Genomic DNA, 10,254 nt, shown 5'->3' with positions numbered 1-10,254 from the left:
TGCAAAATTCCAGGAATATTGGTGACATTTCAAACTGTCTGCAAACTCTCTGCTCTATTTTAGTAATAGTTATACATAGACAGTTAAAAGGCAAAGATTTATTCGCTCTTAAGAGAAACCAGAGTATACACATGGAGAGTTAGATTCAAGTAGAATAGAAGTCACCAGAAAACATTAGAATCCTAACACCCTTTTCTGTTCCTTTTCAAAGATATAAAGGCTTACTTCCAGTGGGAGAAACATGCACACTAACATATACATAATTATGTATGAAATCATCAGAAAAAGCTCTAAGTGTGTTGATACTGATGCAAGACTGGTATTTAGTGGGGATGGGGAGAGGTATATAGAAGGATATATAATTACAGTTAGATGGAATAAATTTAAATCAATTTTAAAATAAGGTGACAAATCATAACATATGACAATATATTTTGTTAGTAAAAATGCCAAGAGTAGATATTAGGTGCTATCAAAATAGTACCTGTGTGAGGTAATAAATTGGTTAAAGAACTGGATTCAGCAATTTGAGAAATATCTGTGCTTCATGATGTCATCTTGTACAGAATGAAAACGTACAGCATTGTCTGTCAGTTTCAAAACAATGAAATGAGAAATTTTAAAAACAGCTTTAGATAAGACTGTTAGAGGCATGTACAACTGACATAAACCAGCTCCGGAAGATGGGGAACTGCCTCAAATCCCCTACCTTAGATGATATCTCTCTGCTTCACGAGTCTCAGTTGGACCAGGTTAGCTTTGGGGACAGAGCTGGCTCAGGAGACCCTGCTGCGATATCAGCCCTGTAGGGACCTTTTCTCTGTGCTGGTCCAGTTCAGCCTTCATTGTGGCCTCCAAAGACCTTCATGGCATATCTGGCATTCTGTATTCTAGGCTACCAAATGTTGGCTGTTCTCACCGTTGCCTTTGCTCCAGCTGCAGTAGGCTCTCAGCCCTTCCCCTCCAGGTCAGCCATGTGGACACCTAATCTGCTTTAAGGACTCTCAGATCTGAAGTTGTGAAGCTTGTTTCTCTCTCCCCTTGAATTCCTTATCTGTACCCATGGGACTGAACCTGCTGAACTTTGAAAAGCAGGGTCTCTGACACTTGAGTGGTAAATCTTTGTTCAGGTGGATGTATGTCACATGCTCTCTGCCTCTCTAAGTTGCACAAAGGTAGGGACTTTGCGTTTCTGGTTTACTGTGATGTGCATTTACACACCTGCTTTTCCTAGGGTGTGTTTAAGTTTTCCCAGAGATCAAGTTAAATGTTGGTCCAAGTATCTTTGAAGCAGGTGAACTGTTTTTAGTTCCTTCTTTCTTTCCCAACCTCCTAGAGACTGTATAACAAATGTGATTATTTCAGTTTCAAGAACACTTTTTTAGAGATAAAAGTTTTTATTTTAAAAAAAATCTGCTTTACTCAATGAGTAATGCAATTTGTTCTCAACTTTATTTTTTCACTTGGAAGATCAGTAGGTCTTTTCCTGTGAGTGTAGGAAGGCATATTTGTCTTATTCTTTTATTACTGGCTATTTTTCCATGATATCACCCATAAGCATTTCTGGTATTAGCTCCTTAGGGTGAAGACTTTGTTTCTGGTGCTTAGAATTAAAGATATATTGCCATAAATCTTTTTACAAAATTCACTTCTTAAACTTCAGCAAGAACTTTCAGGTAGCTTAATTGCAAAGCCAATGATTACATATAACTGTAACAGAGAAAATTTTTTGGCAAGTTACCCTTCAAAACTGCACCAATTTACTCTGTTATCTGAACTGTACTTGGGGGCTGGTGCCTCCATATCCTAGCTTGTAAAAGGTCACATGCATGGAGATGAGTCTCAATTATGTTTCTAGATTTTTACTACTAAGATTATTATCTTAAACATACCCATATCCTTCAGAATATCATTAACTTCAATCTTTCAGACTTACTCTTTCTTTAAGCCAATGTTATAATCTTATAATCCCATTACTTTTTTTTAAAAAGTGAAATGAGTTGTAAATCCTTGAAGGAGTAAGGATTGTGGTCAGAGAGATCTTAGGGAAAATATTTTATTGGAGAATATTGCTGTGAGTCACCCTGAAAGGTAGGAAAATGAAATAGAAGCCATTTTGTATCTATCAAGAACAGTCAAGTTGCCTCAACCAACAAAAACAATCATCTAAATTGGTCATTAAGTTGCTTTAATGGCCAGCAGATATGATTTCTATGTAATGATATGAATTCTGTATTTAAATTAAATTGAGATAGTGTATTCTAAGTTAACTTGTTTTATGGCCATATTGTTTTCATTTTCTTTGATTAGGTGAATGTCACTGGTTCAAGGCTTTGATGCATTACCCAAGTCTCATTTGGAGCATGACTTTTCAAGATAGTTTGAACAATAGTGAAATGTCATTTTATCCATATATCATATTTCATGTCAAAGTAAATACACACTTAAGATATTCTTGCTTGATGGATCCACTGTCCTATCTTATTTTCTTCATTCTTCGTTTATGTTAGCTAGCTTTATAGCTTACTTCCTTGTAATCTAGAGTCTTTTTGGGAATTCATTTGGTATCTTGTAAATATTTCACACTTTTAAAGGCAAAAACAATCTAACAATTCTCTTCCCTGATGAATAATTCTAGTTTTACAGAAAGTATAATGATTCATTATTTAGATGCTGTATTTTCATTTTCCTATGTGTGACTCCTTCGCTTCCATGTGAAGAGTCTGATGCTAGTGCCTAAACCTCATGACTGCCTATTCTGGAAACCAAACTAAGGGATGGGAGAACATTTTCAAGGAATGAAGGGGGGTGAGGGAGTGGAAATCCTGACTTTTGCATGTTTTAACTCTTTACACATTGTCTCTAAAATGATGCAGAGAGTTGTAGATTCAGAATATTTATTTGCTCTCCTCCCTGGGAACTGGACTATAGAGCAGACCAGCATTTAGTCACCAATGATCATGTAACTCAACATCCAAATCAGGAAAACTTTGACAAGGACAGAGGACATCACCAATATTCTCAACCAGATACCTGGTGCATTTGGCCACACTACTGAAAGATGAGATTGGGTGCTTGAGAAAGAATAGGAAAGGGGAAAGACACAAGATACAATTTTCATCTCTAAGTCAGATGGGAGCCACTGGATCAAATGCATGTTCCATCTGCATTCCTTTGATTTTCAATTTACAACTGTCTTGTACCGGGACCTGTGTTACTTGAATGACAATGGACAGTCATCGTCAAACAATTATTTAATGACTGAGAAAAGAGAGGGACCTGAAGGGAAAAAAAGGGTGTCAAGAGCTGACAATAATATGTATTTTCTAGAGACTGGATATTGTGAAGCACATACTTTCCTTGATAATTCTGGTAGATGCTTCATTGCCTATACTAAGAATATCAGATTAAAAAAAAAGAGAGAATGTGTTGTATCTGCTTGTTTTATGACAGTGATTGATTGAAGGTTCACTCTTTTCTATTGTATTGTATCAGATTTTCTTCCAGAACTTTAGCCCAAGATAATCTGGCTGAATTGTGCCACTGAGTCCTAGGTTTTTGTTATCAGCCTTACAAGTTGTGCAGTCAGAAGCTAGAAGCATTCAAAACCACTCTATTGAGATGATTATATTGCTGTAAAGCTCTCACCATAACGAGTTCATTAGAGGCTATCTTCCTTTCACCTGCTTTGTCACCTTAAAGATGTTAGATCTCATGTACACTACAGAATTGTCCATCTATTTAGCTTCTCAGTTTATTGTGAGGCTAAGTATTTTTGTATCCTTTTCAAGCTAACAACACAGAGGCAGGTGACTGAGTATATGATTGACTTGTATGGTCAAGGGTTGGAAATTCTTCAATTGATCTGCTCTTAGGTTTAGGATCTGGATGGACCTTGTGGCTTACGACCAGGCCAAGTACAGCCATTATGACCATTTGAGGAGTGACCCAAAGGATGGAAGATTTTTCTCTGTCCCTATCCCTACTTCATAACACTTCCAAATAAATCAATCCTTAAAATTAGACAAGATCTCAAAATAAAGGGCAATTTGTGAAGTCTGTTTTCATGAAAATGACTCCTTTGCATTCCTATGCAATGCAAGGGTGTTTTCCCTTGTTAAACCCCTCATCACTTGCCATGTATATTTGTCATGCACCCATCAGAAATATGATTTTAGGAAAACCCTGGATCCTTTACAACTTGCTAGTTTTGGTGAGGTTAACAAAGAATAATGCAGAAATGCTAGAAGCTGATTTCACCAAGCAGCAAGTTTTGAGAACATCTGGAGATGATGGGGATAGGGAGTGGTTTATAATGTTGGATTACACCATTTTCTTAGGGTTACTGGGAACTTTTGTCATCTTCAGGTGGGAAGATTTAAAGCAGAAGCAACATCACTAGGTGTTTCTGGCAACTTCTGTTTCTGTTAACTTTATCACAACTGTAAGAGATTTCCTTGTGAGGCAGTTGACTAGAGAAGATATCTTCCCTACTGCCTGGATATGCTCCTCGATGTTGATTGCTCTTGGTTAGTTGGCATTCAGATGCAGACAGGGAAATTTGGTGTGGTTTACCTGGTACTTTTTGCATTTTAATTTTAATAAGTCAGTTAGCTATCATTGTGAAGATGAATGTATTAGACTACTCCTTACTGAAGGGGCATTGATTATTCCCAGGTTATTGGGCAATTCAATGAGTAGGTACACCAGTGTTTGGGATGATTTTAACTTCAGTTTCTGTTTTCTTAAAATTTTAATTATTACCAGAGATGCACAAACTAAGACATGGATCCTGATTTTTTTAAATGTCACCTTTTGTGCTTGAATTCTGTGACTATATTCATGTTGCTAATGCTTCTAGTGCTGCTGCCTGGTCCTGTTTCCCAGATACTACTGATAAATGAATAACAATATTGTTAAGCTTATCACCATATAGAAGTTCCTGAGCAACCCTTTAAAAAAATCTAAGCTCACTAAAACATACCTTAAACCAAAATTTAAAATTTAGAACAGTGAATTTGATTGTTGATATGCATATCCTTTCTGTATGATAACATACTCCAATAAAGTGTTGCAAATGTCTGAGGATGAGTAGGACAAGAGAAAGAAGGAAGGGTAGAGTTACATTTTTTTGGATTCATAGCAGCAAAAAAAAAAAAAAATTCGCAGGACAATTAGTCAATCCTAGATGGGGCATAGATGTTGAGGAGCCTTTGCCAGAACTGCCTGAACTGTAGGCAGAGCACAACTGCAGGAGATTGAAAGAAAAGATATGATTCAATAATTGAAAGCTGTTAAAATTGGGAACAAATAAAGTCATGTCAAGGATATGAAAGAATGTGACAATCACAATAAAGATATAATTACAACAATGTAAATATAAACAGCTTATGCAACAACTGTAGTGCAATCTGGGTTGGTTTTAGTCTATAGAGAGAAAGTTTACTGGTATTCTCGACCACTTTCTGTGAGACAATAGATCTATTCAGTTAGCTGTCTTTCAGTCAGTCTTCCTGTATAGAAATCATTAAGTAATAACTATGACATGTTTTGGTATTATAGCCGAAAGAATAACATTAGCTTCTTCTATCTATCATACCAGATAGCCAGGAGTTGTAATCTACCAAGCTTTACCCTTTAAGAGGATGATGGGACTCCTGCTGGCTGAAGGAGATAGAAAGGTTGAAGTCACTACAGAGCTGCAACTTTTGTAGCATGACTGATATTTTTTGTTGGATATCTTGGGATGACACCCAAATTATTAAGTTCTTTAAACATGGTGAATTAGAGATAGTAGTTAAAAGCAAGTAACTTGAAAGTAGCAAGAAGGAAATCTAAAAGCCTGATGGTAAAAGACTTATAAGTAATACAGAATAAAATACAGAGTACAGAGTCCTTTGAGTTTTAAAATTTAAGAATTTCACAAATATATTTACCATATTTGCTTATTGTTACTATCTAGTTATCACCAAAAATTTACCTTGTATAATATCTGTAAATTCCAGAACCTACAGCAATTATTTTACTAAAAAGATCATTAAATATGGAATAGTGGTTTTAGGATTAAAATTATTGCATTGAAATATCTAATATTCATTGATGTGTAAAACATGGAAGATACTCATATTACTCCCATTTCTCAGTTGAAGTTGAGGCATAGAGAGGGTACGTGCCTTGCTTAAGGTCACAGAAAGTAGTAAAAATCAATTTGATTTCAGAAAATCTACCCCCAAAACTAAACTTTCTCAAAACATTTATGGTAAAATATTTCAAACTTTTAAAATTTGTTATTTATTTATATAAAGGGGAAAGATTTCATGTATTTCAAATATAGTTTTAAGAACATAATGATTCTTTGCACACATAATGATTCTTTCCACTTTGCCTTCCTAAGACTGCCACCCTCCTTAAAAAGTTGATAGAACTATGCCATGGCCATCTTAATGCTCAGCAGCTAGAGAATCCTATTTTCCATTTACATTATTGCAAATCTCTGCATGTAAGTTTTTATTTGTGATGCATTTTAAACTAAGTTGCAAGCGGAAGTAACTCCCACAAACTTTATCACTCATATAATTAACTAGAATGCAATAATTTTGTATTTAAAGAAAATACAAAGTAAAATGCTCAAATTTTATTTAATTATTTTATTATTTGCATGGTTAAAAGTGATACACACCCATATGCACCTTTGATTAGGGTGGGGAAGGTAAAAATATAGAGGAAGGTAGGTGGGACGAATGTTGCAGTTATTTTTTTTTTTCTGTGTCTGCTTGCTGGGATGGCAAGGGGACTACTCATTTCTGTAAAACCACATCAAGCCCAGGAGTGAGGAACAGTCCTTAGATGATGACTTGAAGACCTTGATGTGAGAAAGAAAATTCTGATTGTGTTACTTGAGTGATTTTGATAGTATTGAGACCTTATGGCTTTGCTGCACTGGGGCTGAGGAAATCTTTCCAAGTTCTACTGAATGACTAGATCACCTCAGTGTGCATGCACAGACCTATGCATTTGCTGCAAAGCTTTGTCAGCAGAATTGTCCAACCTGTTCTGCTTCCCATCCTCTGGTGAGGCACTCAATGTCCTCTACTGGCCTTGATGTAAAATGCTCAAATTTTAAGGGTACCATTCTGTATATATGTGATTGAAATCGCTAACAAGATGTTGACCATTCCCATTAACTTGCAAAATTCCATCAAAGACACCATCCCCGTCAATCCCTCACCTAGTCCTGATAATAAACTTTTCCTGTTTGGCATCATGTAGATTTGACTATGTACTTTGTAATCATTGATGGAAGATTTGTCTTGTTTTGGGATTCAGCCACTGTTATGTGTATTAGTAGTTCAATCGTTTTTGATGCAGAATTATTCAGTTGTATAAATATGCTACTGTTTATATTTTTAAATCTATACTCTTAATGGAGAATTCCAGGCTTTGGCAATATGACCTTTAAAAATATTTCCCATGATTTTTCATTCTATCCCTTCCTTCTTAAAGCTCTTTCCAACAGAAACATCTGGACACTGCCATTGGCTCCACAGCTACCACTGTTTTCCAGGAACTGTAAAAGCTTCTGCCTGTCATACAAAAGTAGATTATCCATGACCCCTCACTGTGTCCCAGCTCCAGGCATAAAATCTCTAGCTGCTTCAGTTGATTAGTTTACCCAAATCAAATTCTATCTCCTCAGCTGTAAAATAGGAAACAAAAAGGGTGTGTGACAAAATGGAGCATATTCTAAAAATTGTCGCAGTGCCTCCCTCCCAAGTAATAACCACCCCATAAGCAGCATAATCATATTTGTCATAAATATTAGAATAAAAATTAACAATCTAATTTTACATTTTTCTTCAAAAGAATTTTCTCTGAGCATTAGTCAATTTCTCCATAATTTTTCCAATTCTATCACTTTCAGTTTGTAGTCAAGAGAAATGATTTCCTCTTCAATCAATAGCATAAAATATTACTGTAGCTGGCCCTCCAAATTAGAGTTCAAATCCAAACTAACTTTAAAAAAAGTATTGCCAATGGTTACTTTAGCTTCTGAATTTTTCAGAAAGGCAGCCTAATGGGCAGATTAACTATTAATCTTTCTATGCTTTGCAGACCTTGGTGCTGTATTAAGAAGGTTCATTGGAAGGCATATTGCTTGTACCATATTACATAAATTCCCTACAGAAATGGTTTCACTGAATTATGGCTTAATGATAAATAATATATAGTCTGCATTCAACCATCTAAAAGTCAGGTGTATGCCAGCTCCATCTGATAAGTGGTTGCATTTCTTCTTAATAAATAGAAAATAATACCCAATACTCATTCATTCATCAAATCAGTAACCCAAGTTAGCTTCATTTAACATCAAAGTTATTGCTGAAAATGTGTTTTCTGGAATAAGTAACTGGGTTGGGAGAGAAAATTAGTACCAGTTAAACCATTGTTATGGTGCAAGATTTTTGTATTATCTTACTTAATCTTTCAGAGCTTGAGAGGTAATGAATTACAAATTTTATGTATGAAGAAAATAATATTTGAGTAGTAATTTAAATTCTTATAGTTGTAAATAGCAAACCAGGGAGTCAAAGATTATTTTACCATGAAGTGTAACAGAAGAAAGCAAGGGGTGATTGTACTTGGATGTTTCAGTAATAAGACTGCCTGACAAATTGACTCTTGAGGTTTCAGTGAAATGTGTCTGGACTACTTTCATTAATGGCAACATATTGATTTTTTAATAGAAATGTTGCTAATTCTACTTTGACTTTATTTATTTGAAAGGCAGAGAAACAGATATAGAGATTTCCCTCTGACATTCATTTTCCACACACCCACAATAGCAAGGGCTGGACCAAGTAAAAGCCAGTGGGAGAAGTGGCTACCACCAAGTATTTCGTGTTGCTATTGTATCCATGTCTGAACTTGTGGGAAGCTTCACTCAAAAACAGAACTAGGACTGAAGCTCAGGTATGCCAGTGTGGAATGTGGGCATCCCGAATGATGTCCTAACTGCTACTCCAAATGTCTGCTCTGAGGGCAACATTTTTGCAGTAAGCTTGAGACCACCCTTACCTGTATATGCTCAAAGATATATGCATTTTTTTCCTTGTGAAGGAGATGAAGAGAGAGATTGCGCTCCAATTCGTTGATTTACTTCTTGATTTCCTGCAATGGCCAGAGCTGAAGCCAGGAACAGGAACTCAAACAAGATTATCATAGGAGTAGCAGACTCAATACTTAAGCCATTACCTTTATGCCTCCTAGGGTTTGTTCCTTTGAGAAGCAGATTCAGAAGCTAGAACCTGACATTGAACCCGTGTACTCTGATGGGAGCTGCGTACCTCTTAAGCAGGGTCTTAATCACTAAACCTAATGCCCAGCCTTATGGAAAACATTAACTCATGTAAACTTAATCATATTTATTAGCAGTTAGAAGGCAGGCATAGTTACTTTTTGAATCTGAAAAAGATATAAAAGGCTTGTTAATTCAATTCTGAATAAGTTTAGCTAGTAGTGAAGTGCAAACTTAGATCATATGATATTGTATAAAAATATTCCATCTGGTCCCAGCGTGGTTGCCTAGTGGCTTAAGTTCTCACCTTGAATGCTCCAGAGTTCAATATGGGCACTGGTTCTAATCCCAGCAGCCCCACTTCCCATCCAGCTCCCTCCTTGTAGCCTGGGAAAACAGTTGAGGACAGCCCCTAAGCCTTGGGATCCTGTATCCACTCAGGAGACCAGAAAGAAGCTCCTGGCTCCTGGCTTTAATTTGGCAGCTCCAGCCATTGTGGCCACTTGGGAAGTGAATCAGCAGATGGAAGATCTTCCTCTCTTGCCTCCTCATCTCTGTATATCTGCCTTTCTGATAAAAATAAATAAATCTTTTAAAAATTTTTGTCTAAGAATCTTAACATAAGAGCATTCTAAAATACATGGCACTGATATTACCAGTCCATATTTGTATGCAATTAAGTCATTCAAGCATCAGCAAGCACATACCTCCACACTGGAGGGAAGGCAAAGGACTTAGTGCCCAAATTCATGCTTTCTGTGTTAGACAGCTGTTAAGAAAACTCTGTAAACTTTACTCAAATCTGTTCTAGCTTCAGTTCAGTGACTGAAATTTATGCTTTGTGAATAGTATCGAAGTCTAATTTCTCTTCTGTATGAGAATCTACCAGACACTTGAAAACGTTCCATTTTTTTTTATTTCTTCTACCTCAACTACGCATGTAATTTTAACCACTTTGT

This window comes from Ochotona curzoniae, unplaced genomic scaffold (genome assembly GCF_017591425.1).
Source record: "Ochotona curzoniae isolate NIBS_2020 unplaced genomic scaffold, NIBS_Ocur_1.0 contig_2210, whole genome shotgun sequence".
Lineage (NCBI taxonomy): Eukaryota > Metazoa > Chordata > Mammalia > Lagomorpha > Ochotonidae > Ochotona > Ochotona curzoniae.
This window is presented reverse-complemented; position numbering follows the sequence as displayed.